This window comes from Ursus maritimus, unplaced genomic scaffold, assembly GCF_017311325.1.
Source record: "Ursus maritimus isolate PB19 unplaced genomic scaffold, ASM1731132v1 scaffold_27, whole genome shotgun sequence".
Taxonomy (NCBI): domain Eukaryota; kingdom Metazoa; phylum Chordata; class Mammalia; order Carnivora; family Ursidae; genus Ursus; species Ursus maritimus.
In genome coordinates this window covers 28,183,939-28,197,002 of record NW_024425230.1, presented here as the reverse complement: position 1 = coordinate 28,197,002, position 13,064 = coordinate 28,183,939, and the positions used below count along the sequence as shown (strand labels likewise).

General features: G+C 35.4%; 1 protein-coding gene across 4 annotated transcripts in view; it reads left to right on the top strand.

The window, feature by feature from the left end:
* PEAK1 (pseudopodium enriched atypical kinase 1) overlaps positions 1 to 13,064 on the top strand; it is a 293,673-nt gene that overhangs the window by 160,488 nt on the left and 120,121 nt on the right. The window lies entirely within an intron of this gene.

The following is a 13,064-nucleotide window of genomic DNA, read 5'->3' as shown; positions in this document are numbered from 1 at the left end:
TTGGATATCCTGGATAGTTTGAATATTATGAGTATTATTACTAATACATTGTACCAATCTCCTTTTCACATTTCTACAGCATGCCCTTATCTACAGATTCTGGTACCTAAGACTTGACATAATTCTTATTCTCTTCTCCCTCATTTCCCTCCCTCCTCAGGCACTTAGCTTCAGTTTTCTCTGATCTGCTAATTCATTCTCTGAATGAATATTTGTTTAATACTTACTGTGTGCTAAGCACAGTTCTAGGCACTGAGGATTCATTAATGAAGAAAATAGACAAAAATGCCTGCTTTTATGGAGCACATATTCTAGCAGGGGGAAACAAACATCAATAATAAAGTTAATAAATAAGTTGCATTACACGTTAGTAGGTGATAATCTTCTGTGGGCAAAAATATAGTATGATAGTGGGATTGGAAGTGGTAGACAGAGTTGGGGTTGAAATTTTAAATAGGTTAGTATAAGGATAGGACTCATTGACAAGGGGACATTTGAGCAAAGACTTGAACCCATTTATCTGCTTTCCAGCTTCTAAAAGTTCATTAACATCTGTCATCTGATACTGTCTCCTCTCTTGTTCTTTATTCCTTTACTATTACTATAGTGGAATTTCGGAGCCAAGAAAAATTCATATAGCCAACCGAAAGTCCTATAATAGTAATTCTATGGAAAATTAAACATAACAATATTTATATGATTAGTGGTTGTTTATTCCTCAGGGTATTTTTTTCTTTTATTTTTCTAAGTGAAATAAAAGGTAATTTTTTCTAACACAGCTATAATCATTTGCTTCTTTTAATTTCTTAATGTTTTTTACTATGTGTGTCCTCTTTGGACAGGACCCAGGGTAGTTTTAATAATTTTCCTTATAAGAGGCACCAGCAGTTTTTCCTACTCATTTATTTTTATTGAGGTGAAAAATTGACATAACAAAATTAATCATTTTAAAGTCACAGTTTAATAGCATTTAGTGCATTCACAATGTTGTGCAATCTCCACCTCTATCAAGTTCCAAAACATTTTCATCATCCCAAAACGAAACCCCTTATCCTTAAGCAGTCATTCTCCATCTTTCCCCAGCTCCTGTCAACTCCTAATCTACTTTATATTTGTATGGTTTTACCCATTCTCAGTATTTCACATGAATAGAATCATACAATATGTGACTGATTGTGTATGGCTTCCTTTATTACAATAATGTTTTTTAGTTCATCCATGTTCATTTTTCCAGCTGAATGATATCCCATCATATGTGTATAGTACATTTTGTTTATCCATTCATCTGTCAGCGACACTTGGGTTGCCTCCACCTTTTGGCTCTTGTGAATAATGCTGCTATGAATGTTTACATAAGTGTCTGTTTGAGTCCCTCTTTTCAGTTCTTTTGGGTATACACCGAGCAGTAGAATTGCTGGGTTATGTGGTAATTCCATGTTTAACATTTTGAGGAACCGCCTCAGTGTTTTCCACAGTTTTGTTCTCACCAGCAATGTATGACATCTACATCCTTACAAATCCTTGTTATTTTTCATTTTGATGATTATCGCCATCCTAGTAGATTGACGTTTTATCTCATTGTGCATTTGATTTCCAGTTTACTTGTGATTAATGATGTTGAGCATCTTTTGGTTTGCTTGTCAGCCATTTTTTATCTTTTTTTGAGAAATATATTCAATTCCTTTGTACATTTTTGAATTGGGTTTCTTGTCTTTGTTGTTGAGTTGTGAGAGTTCTTTATATAATCTGGATAAAAGTGTTTTTATCAGATATATGATTTGCAAATGTTTTCTCTCATTATATAGGTTATTTTTTCACTTCTTAATAGTGTCTTTTGACGCACAAAAGTTTTTAATTTTGAAGTAACCTAATATACCTATATTTTCCTTTGTTGCTTGTGCTTTTGATGTCGTATCTCAGCATCCATTGCCAAATCCAAAATATCAAAACTTTCTCCTGTGTTTTCTTCTAAAAGTTTTATAGTTTTAGTGCTTACATTTAGGTCATTGATCCATTTTGAGTTAATTTTTGTATATGATGTGAGGTAGGGGGTCCAACTTTATTCTTTTACATGTTGATATTAATTATAGCAGCAGTATTTATTGAAGAGATTATTCTTTACCCCATTGAATGGTCTTAGCATCCTTGTCAAAACTCAGTTATTTCTGGACTTCCAATTCTATTCCTTTTGTCCATCCTTGTGTCATTACCATGCTATTTTGATTACTGTAGCTTTGTAATAACTTTTGAATTTGGGAACTGTGAGTCTTCCAACTTTGTTTTGCTTTTTCAGGATGTTCTTGGTTATTCAGGATCCCTTCAGATTCCATTTGAATTTTATAGGCAGCTAGTCGATTTCTACATAAAGCACAACTAAGATTCTGATATAGATTCCATTGAATCACTAGATCAATTTGGGGAATATTGCCATTTTTACAATATTAAGATTTTCAATCCACGAACATGGGATTTTTTTTCATTTATTTAGGTTTCTTTTCATTCCTTTCATTAATGTTTTGTGGTTTTTAGTATACAGTCTTGCACTTCCTTGGTTTATTTGTAAGGGTTTTTTTTTGATGCTATTATAAATGGAATTGTTTTTCTTAATTTCATTTTCTGGTTGTTCATGTTTAGTGTATAAACATACAACTGTTTTTTTATACACTGATCTTGTATCCTGTAACTTTGCAAAATTTGTTTATTACCTCCAGTGGTGTCTATGCGTGTGTTCTTTAGAATTTTCTATTAATAAGATCATGTGATCTGTAAGTAAAGATAATTTTACTTCCCCCTTTTCAATTTAGCTTTTTTTCCCCCTTGCCTAATTTCCCTGGCTAGAACTTCCAGGACAGTATTGAATAAAGTAGTGAAAATGGGAATCCTTGTCTTGCTCTTGATCTCAGGGGAAAAGTTTTCAGTCTTCCACCATTGACTGTATAATACCAGCTATTGTTTTTGCATAAATGTCCCTTATTGTGTTTTTCACTCTCACTTTTAAGGTATTCCAGTTCCAGTTACTCCACATCCTTTCCAGCATTTGGTATTGTTGCATTGTATCATTTTAGTCAGTAGGTAGTGGTGTTTTATTGGAAGTTTAATTTGCTTTTCACTGATGACTAATACATTGACACCTTTCCATGTGCTTTCGGCCATAGCATTTGTTTTTGAGGGGCTCTTTTACATTAAAAATCAGCATCTTATAGTTTACCATGTAAATTTATATTGAATACAGCAGGAGTTGGGCCCCCTTAATGTTTAGTTTAGCCCCTTAGCTGTTATTACTGCTGTGGATCATTTTTCTAGTAAAGGTTTGAAAAATTTAGGCCTATTATATAATGTTCATATGAACATTAAAAATTTATGAACATTTAAACATTTTAAAGAGCCAGGAGAAAATAATTTTTCTTTATTGTTGATAGGTGAATAATTATAGCTGTTAGAAGGCTTAAAACTTTTTAAAGAATTTAGATGGATATTACCTATCAAGAAGTTGTATTATGCCAAGGGCATACTTGTGCTTCTGAATGATACAAATGATAAAGGTATGCACATTTACTCGTCAGCAAATGGATATCATTGTGTTTGGCTAATCATCTAAACATCCCTGAAAATGGAGCTATCTCCACCTGGCTGTAATTAGGGTTGGATTGTTTTATGGTTCAGACACACTAAAGTTGCTTTAATTCCTGGGTCCCACACATCTTTCTAGTTATTCTGCTCATTTTCTGCAACTTCAAAGTGCTCATCCATTTCTCACAAAATATTTGAACTAGTACAAACAGAAATATATAACCAGGTTGCCATATTATTAGCATTTTTACTCTCAGATATTGAAATGTAGGATTGGAGAATGGCTCAGAAACCTTAGGCTCTCAACCTTTAGAGAGTTGTCCTTTGAAAAGAATTGCATTGAAGTAAGGATGATAAAAGAGCCCAGGGGGCACAATAAAATGTGACAGGAACACTGTAAATTCCATAATCTCTCTCAGTTTGGAATATCTGGCAGTGATTGTCTTCTCCTATGAAGTTTTGTGACATTTGGAATTAAATTTTAGTCATTGTAAGATTTTAGCATATGGAGGGATATCCTGTTTTACTTGATCTGTTTTTTAGTGGCGTGATTTTTGTCTGCTTACTTGTAAATGACTTTAGGAGAGCTAACATGTTTTTAACATTTGTTATTTGCCTTGCATGGTACTAGTCTCTCTTCTTATATCATCTCTAATCCTCACTACAGTCTTGTAAACCCAATTTACAGATGAAACAAAGTCTCAAAACATTATTTCTTGCCTAAGCTCACAGAGCATAGTAAGTGTTGATTTGAACTCAAATTCATCTGATCCTAAAGCTCGTAGTTTTTCTACTATACTAATGGTTCTCACTCCATTCCAATTAAAATAGAATTTCTGGAGTTAGATTTTAATGTTTGAGCAGCAATCCCAGGTCAATAATATGCATTCAGGGTTAGAAACCTCTGAATAACATCCTGTGCTTACTATTATAAGACTATACTTCAGTAGAAGGGAGAGCATAGTAAAAGAAAATGTTTTCCTTTAAAAATATGTGCAGTGTTGTCCATTTATCTCTGCCAAAACGTATCTATTTGAAACTTCAGTGGTAGGTGGTATACTGAGAACATGCTGAAGCTTCCCTTTGCTACTTCACAGTTTTAAAAATAATCCTACTTTTCCCTTCCAAAAATATACAGTATCAATTGAACACAACTGTGAAAGGAAACAAAAAAGAGCAAAACTGGCCAAAATTTATGGAGAACTCTTTAAAAATGGGATTGGAATGCAGATGAGAACCATAATCTGAACCAGGAATGTAATACTGTATAATATATGACTATAGGGATACTTGATGTCTAGCTTGCTGGACAAGCAGACATACGGATCTACCTCTCCCCATCTTCATTCTTCCTTGGTGTGTATGATGCAAAAACAGGCTTTGTGGGTGTTTTAAAAACCAAAGCAGTGCCCCAGTGTTGTCAATATCCAGAAAGGATAGTGGGCCCCCAAAATGCTAGTTATCCATGTTTACTACCCAGTGAAAAATTTTGACCCTTTCCTTAAAAAAAAAAAAAAAAAAAAAAGTTGCTCTAGTGTCATACATCAGTCACAGACTAACAGGATATCTCTAAAGCCTAAACAAGGATAAGCCCATAACCCAAAATCATGAAATATTTAAAGGAAACTAATATTATGAAGGAAGGTACCAAACTGTATAAAGGGAAGGACTCAAGGATTCAAAGCTAATAGAGAAAGCAATAGAGAACTTGTGGATAAAAATAGAGACATGCAGTTCATTTTAAAGAAATGACACTGCATTCATTTTAAAAAGAAAATTCTAGAGCCTTTTGAAGTTAAGAACAGTTTAAAAGGAAGGACAGAGAATTGGGAAGGAAAACAGTAAATTGAGAGACATGGAGTTATCCATTCATCTCTATTCATGCATAGAGAGATGTGTGGAATGATATTCAACTCATGTTAACACTTTTTCCTTCTGGGTAATGGATATTGGTTGGTTTGTTGCTTACTATTTTGTACTTGTATGTATTACTTAAATTTTTTATAGAAGCATTTTATAAAAATTAAGTTATTTGCTTAAATAAGTGAATTAAACAATTGAGTTAAAGATTTTTTTTAAGAATGATAAAAATCAAAGGAAACAAAAGCCTCAATTAATGATAAAAGTTGAAATCCCAATAGCGGTGTTGAATGATAAAAGAAACCTATAAAATAGGTAAATCTAGGCAAATCTGAAAAAGAAAAAAAAAGATGCTGATTAATATTAGAAATTAAAAAGAAAGCATAACTAAACACACAGATTTGTAAGGTTATAGGAACTCTCTATATTAAAGTTTATACTAATAAAATGTGAAAGCCTAGATTCAATGGGTAATTTTCAGAAATATATGATTTATTCACATTTTCACAAGAAAAGGTAAAAACCTTTTAGTTAGCTAATAAATATGAGAATAAATTGATAAGAAATTTGAAGATACGGCCCAGGTTTTACAGTGAGTTCTAAGAAACTATTAAGGAAATCTTACCTAAACTAGCATGCATAAAAAAAGATAGGGCCCTATCCAACTGGTTTTATGATGCTAATGTAATCCAAACCAAAGAGGGATATAGGAAAAAAAAAAAAAGCCAACAACTGTAGACCTATCTCACTTCTGGAGACAACACTAAAAAAGTCATAAATAAAAATATTAGCAAATTGAATTTACCAATGTATTATTTATGTAGAATTTATCCCAGGAATGCAAGGGTGGCTCAGCATTATAAAATCTATCTCTGTCATTTATTTTCTTAGTTATTAGAGGAGAAAACTTGCAGTTGTCTCAGTAATGCCCCCAAACCAAAAAGCTTTCAAAAAAATGCAACAACGTGGTTCTGTCATAAGGAAAGACAGCTAGATCAATAATATAGAGTCTGAGATAGACTCATGCGTATCTCCCAATTTCAGTGTGGTGTTTTAAATATGTATAAGTGCGGTATATTAAATCAATATTTAATAAATGGACTATTCAATAAAGGATATGCATTTAGAAAGATATACTAAATCTTGGGGCGTCTGGGTGGCTCAGTCACTTGTATCTGACTCTTGGTTTCCGCTCAAGTCATAATCTCAGAATCGTGAGATTGAGCCCCATGTCTATCTCCATGCTCAGTGGGGTTTCTGTTTGAGATTTTTCACCCCTTTCTCTCCTCCCCCCCCACCGCCGCTTGCTCTCCCTCTCTCTCAAATAAATAAAATCTTTAAAAAAAGATATAATAAATCTTTAACATAATTCACAAAAATAAATTCTAACTGTAATAAAAATATAAATATAAGGAACACTTTACAACTCTTGGAAGCAAGTGTTTATGACCATGAGGTAGGGAAGGCCTTAAATGAGCTATCAGACTTAAAAACCATTAAAAACAAAAAGATTAATGTTTAGATATATCAATATTAAAAACTTCCTTATAAGAAAAGACACTTTAAACAAAAAGATAAGTGCCAGACTTAAAAATTTTTTCAGTGGATAAAACAGAGCAAGTATTTATATTCATAATAAGAGAAAGACAGGAGGAAATAGAAAAAGGGGCAAAGAGTGTGAGCAGGGAATTCAAAGAAAATAGCCAGTAAACATTGGAAAAGATGTGTATTTGTACTGATAGGGAAATGCTAATTTTAAAGACAATAAAGTTGTTTTAATCTACCAGATTGGCAGAAATTTTTAATTGATTTTTCCAGTAGTAGTATGTGGAGAAATAGATACTCTCTTAGTAATGGTGGGGTTGTAAAATTGTAGAGCCATTACGTAGGTGAATCTGGTAATATTTGTATACCCTTTAGAATTCATAAGGAACTCTGAAATACATTCTTAATCTTTATTGACTACATCCTTCTTTAATCCTGAGCCTGGTACTTTGTCCTGATTTTACTTATGAGGAATAGAACTCAGAGAGGACAGACACATGGCAGGATTAGAACTTTTACCCAAGTCTCCTAATGCCAGTGTAGTGGCATTGTACTCTGGGATTGTTCCTAGGGTGAAGGAATAGCATGAGCCAAAGTTGAGAGATAGGTCAATACATGCCACGTCTGGGGAATGATTAAGTAGCCCTGCATGATTAGAGGGTGGTTGAAGGTAATGCACTGAGAGATGTGACTGGGATAGATAAGCTGAGTTAAAATCATGAGTTAATGTTTTATTTTGTGAACACTGAAGATCCACCAAAGGTTTTTGAGCAGTGACTAATAGAGTGGCTTAGGAGAGAGATTTGAGGTAGGAAGACTAGTTAGTCGGCTAAGGCAATTGTTTAAGTGAGAAAATGAAGACTTTGAAATAGGCTGGCAAATGTGGGTTCGACAAGGAGAAGGCAGGAATAGGAGGCACTGAAGTGGAGTTGACCCAACACAGAACCTGGCACCAGACACCTGAAAGAAACTCACTCTCAGTTTAATTAACCTGGTCAGATTTGAATATATTGAAGGTAGAGCTAACAAGAGATAAACAGATGGATTGGGTCGGAGAAGAGAGGGCAGAGGGTGAGAATAAAAAAAAAAATGTTGTTTTTGATTGAACAAGTGGGTGGATGGTGGACTATTCACTGACATTGGAGGACTTTGCAAGGGGAGAGATTAGATGTTAGTAGTTCTGTTTTGACCTTGTTAAGTGTTAGATGGCTCTTAGACATCCAAGTGGAGATGTTTAGAAGGCAGTTGTATAAAGGAGACTAGAATTTTAAAAAGAGAGCTATGGACTAGAGATAAAATTTGAGAGTAATAAGCATCTTGGTGGTATCCAAAGCGATGGGACTGCATAAAATCACTTAGGGAAAGAGAATGAATAAGGAGTGGGGAAAAGTGTTAAGGGATATTCTTGGTCACTCCAGCACTGAGAGACGTAGTATCAAAGAAGCCGACAAAAAGGACTGAGATGGAACTGGTCAATGAGGTAGGAAGAAAACCAGAGCAGTAAGGTACCCCAGAAACTAGAGGAGGAAGTATTTAAGAAGGAGGGAGTGGTCAACTGTATGAAATGCTAATTTAAGTTTTGATAAAGTGAGAATAGAGAATGGTCAGTGGCCTTGGGGGGCATAAAGTCCTTGGTGACCTTACTTAGCAGTATTTCAGTGAAGTGGTGGGAACAAAAACCCGAATGGAGTGGGTTGAGAAAATGGACGAGGGGAAAGTCAAGGTATTCTTTGAGTTTTGTTCTGGAAGATAATGGAGGAATGCGGGGAGGGATGATGAGATAAAATTCAACTGATCAGATCTATTTTCCCCCTCAAATATGAAGCCAAGTCATCATGCTTAGAGTAAGCTGATGGTTGAGTTGGCATTTTACTAGTAGAAAGATGAAAGGAAGGACAAGGGGTGTTTGCAAAGTGAAAAACAGGGTTGTTCATGGAATTTAATCTGGGTAAGATGGAAGTGAGAACACTGATTACAATGATAAAGGCAATGATTTTATATCTTGGTGAGATCCAAGAATTGTTGGAGTAAGGATCTGCATTTTAAGCGAGCATCCCAGGAGAAATATGGTTCATGTGGGCTATGGGCCACTCTTGAAGAAGCATTTGCAATAGCTTTGAGGCATAATGGTAGTCTAGTCTTAGAGCAATTATCTGTTTTTCAAATTTCACAGTATATTTAAGCACATATTTTAAAAAAGTGAATTTACATGAGTGTGTAAGAAAATATTGATCGTCAAGACTTGTTAGTTTTAATTAGTTAATGGTCAGAGGAAAGGGGTATAACAATTGTTCTAGTACAAATTTAGCTTTTAGGGGCACCTCGGTGGCTCAGGTAGTTAAGCATCTGCCTTTGGCTCAGGTCATGATCTCAAGATCCTGGTCGGGCTCTCTGCTCAGCGGGAAGCCTGCTTCTCCCTCTTCCTCTGCCGCTCCCGCTGCTTGTGCTCTTTCACTCTTTTTGTCAAATAAATAGGGGCGCCTGGGTGGCACAGCGGTTAAGCGTCTGCCTTCGGCTCAGGGCGTGATCCTGGCGTTATGGGATCGAGCCCCACATCAGGCTCCTCCGCTATGAGCCTGCTTCTTCCTCTCCCACTCCCCCTGCTTGTGTTCCCTCTCTCGCTGGCTGTCTCTATCTCTGTCGAATAAATAAATAAAACCTTTAAAAAAAAAAAAAATAAATAAATAAATAAATAAAATCTTTAAAAAAAACAAACTTAGCTTTTAAAACATTAAATGAACAACTGTTGCATTGTACCTGCATATACCATAATTTTTTATGTAACGTTATTGCTCAAATATTTATTCCATGTATTTCTGGCATTTTGAAACTATGGGTGTATTTTATTTGTTTATTTATTTATTTATTTATTTATTTATTTATTTATTTTTGATGGATCATGCTTTTGTTGTTGTAGCAAACTCTTTGCCTAACCCAAGGTCACAAAGATTTTCAGAACCCATGCTTTTCATCCGACTGAGCAGCTGATTCTGACCCTGGACAAGTCATTCCGTTTCTCAGCCTTAGTTTACCCCTCTGTGAAATGTGGAGATTGAAGCGATAGGTAGTTTTCAAACTTTCTGAAAGCAAGCGAGCTGAGACTATGCATCATAGTTCTTTTTGATGGCTGAGTAATATTCCATTGTATATATGGACCACATCTTAATCCAGTCATCTGTTGAAGGGCATCTCGGCTCCTTCCACGATTTAGCTATTGTGGACAATGCTGCTATGAACATTGGTGCATATGGCCCTTCTATTCACTACGTCTGAATCTTTGGGGTAAATACCCAGTAGTGCAATTGCTGGATCATAGGGTAGCTCAATTTTTAACTTTTTAAGAGACCTCCACACTGTTTTCCAGAGTGGCTGTACCAACTTGCATTCCCACCAACAATGTAGGAGGGATCCCCTTTCTCCACATCCTCTCCAACAATTGTTGTTTCCTGCCTTGTCAATTTTTACCATTTTTACTGACGTAAGATGGTATCTTAGTGTGGTTTTGATTTGAATTTCCCTGATGGCTAATGATCTTGAACATTTTTTCATGTGTCTGTTAGCCATTTGTATGTCTTTTTTTTTTAAAGATTTTATTTTATTTATTTATTCGACAGAGATAGAGACAGCCAGCGAGAGAGGGAACACAAGCAGGGGGAGTGGGAGAGGAAGAAGCAGGCTCATAGCAGAAGAGCCTGATGTGGGGCTTGATCCCATAACGCCGGGATCACGCCCTGAGCCGAAGGCAGACGCTTAACTGCTGTGCCACCCAGGCGCCCCAGCCATTTGTATGTCTTCATTGGAAAAATGTCTGTTCATATCTTCTAGTATGGGTGTATTTTAATTTCAATATTTTGCCCACATCTGAAAATAAAAATTATATTCTAAAAGCCTTTTTTTGCTGTAAGAAAATTCTGAAGTTCAGTTTAATTTGGACAGTTTCTCATAATGAAAATGCCATCTTTAATTCCCTAAGTTATGCTTAATTATCCAATGGCAACTTGTTCTCAGTAAAACTTTGTCTTTAATTTTAGCTGCCTCTTTTTGCTTGGGAAGCTATTACAGTTTTCCTTTAATAAATTAAATTTGGCCCTGTGTTGGAAGACTTGATGAAAAGTGGACTGAGTTTGCTAAACCACTAGGGATTCCTTTTATATTGAAACTCACTGATATGTAGCTTTTCACATACTTCTGAGCTTCACTGAAAGAAATGCCCTGAGATTAGTAGGACCTATTAGAACTTTTTAAACTACCAGATTTGTATTACAGGAAGGGTTAGAATGATTATCCCTTAATCTGTTCTGTGTTAACTACTATTTAATAATGAATTTTTTCCAAGTGCCTTATATCATTGTATATTTACTGTAATTATTAGATGCATTTGAACAGGTGCCTGGGGATTATTGTACATTGTTGATACTTTTTTTTTTGACAGCTTTAATCAATTACAAATATTATATATATGACCAACACTGCTCTGGGCTATAGGGAATACAAATAAAGTACAAAGTGAGGTCCCAGAAAAAAAAATAAAATTTAAAAAATAAAAATAAATGAGGCCCCAGGTATTAGTATTCCTTTTTGATGTTTATATTTAGCCCCTCATTTTGCTTTTCACTTCTTAATACTAACTAGTACTGCATGTTTAAACCAAATTATACTTCTTGCTGTTTTGTAAATATATTCGACACTGCTATTTCTGTCTTTGCTATGCTGTTTCTTTTCTACCTTCTTTCCAATTCTGAGTCATCTTTCCTCACTAAGACTCATTTCAAATGCTATATCCTGCGTGACATTTTTCCAGACACCTCCTTTATCCAATAAGTACCTTATAGTGGCACTTAACGTGTTTGCCCTGTTTTAAGTGTAATCCCCCTAACTTGAAATTAGCTCCTCAGGAGCAATGTCTTATTTTACTGATCTTTGTATATACCATGTTATACCTAGCATATAGTAGTCACAAAATAGTATTTGTTGAATTAAAGATCAGAAATAGCTGAAGAAAAATAACAGATGTGACAAGAATAGTCAGGAATCAAACCTCTGATGATAAAAGTGATAAATGTTACATTACTGGATAGACAAAGACTAAGCTGAGCCTCACACTTGGGGACCTTAAAGTAAAACCAGGCAAAGTGAGTGCTATGAGAATGATAAATTCCATTTTTAAATGGCATTAAAATGGATACATATTGGGAGATTTCATAGTCATTGAATTTCCCTGGTTACAATAGGGTTACACTTTCCTTCATTTTATGAACGATGGCAGCCTTTTCACACTGTGAAATACTGGAAACAAAATCCTGTCTATACTAGAAAACCCTCATACATGTTCTTAGGGTAAGGACATCTGTGTAGGTGATAACTAGCCATATTGTGAAAGACCATAAATCCTAATGAAGTAATCTGCCTAATAGTCCTTTTAAATGTAATTTGGGACCCTAAAGGTTGTTTTCATTCCTAGAGGCTTGCAGCTGATCTCTGTTTATAACTCCAGGTTTTCTTTCTTTTTTTTTTTTAAGATTTTATTTGTTTATTTGACAGAGATAGAGACAGCCAGTGAGAGAGGGAACACAAGCAGGGGGAGTGGGAGAGGAAGAAGCAGGCTCATAGCGGAAGAGCCTGATGTGGGGCTTGATCCCATAACGCCAGGATCACGCCCTGAGCTGAAGGCAGACGCTTAACCGCTGTGCCACCCAGGCGCCCCTGTAACTCCAGGTTTTCTAAAGGATTGCCTGGTTCAGAATGAGGAAGTAGGTGCTGAAGAGCTGCCAGAATGAGAATCACTGGAGTAGCCTGACTTTAAAAGAAAAAAAGAAAGAAAGAAAGAAAGAAAGAAAGAAAGAAAGAAAGAAAGAAAGAAAGAAAGAAAAGAAAGAAAGAAAAAGACACCTTTCTGGGGGCCAGTATATCCTGAGTAATAGAGAAGCCACATGTATGTGACTATGGCAGAAGACTCCTGGAGAAGAGTAAAGCTGGTGTCAACAGTCAAATGAAGGACCTAACACCAGGGCCATCTTATCCATGAGTACCCACGGCCCTCAATATTTTTAGGGGCCCATGGAAATATTTTAATGTCTTTTAAAATCAGG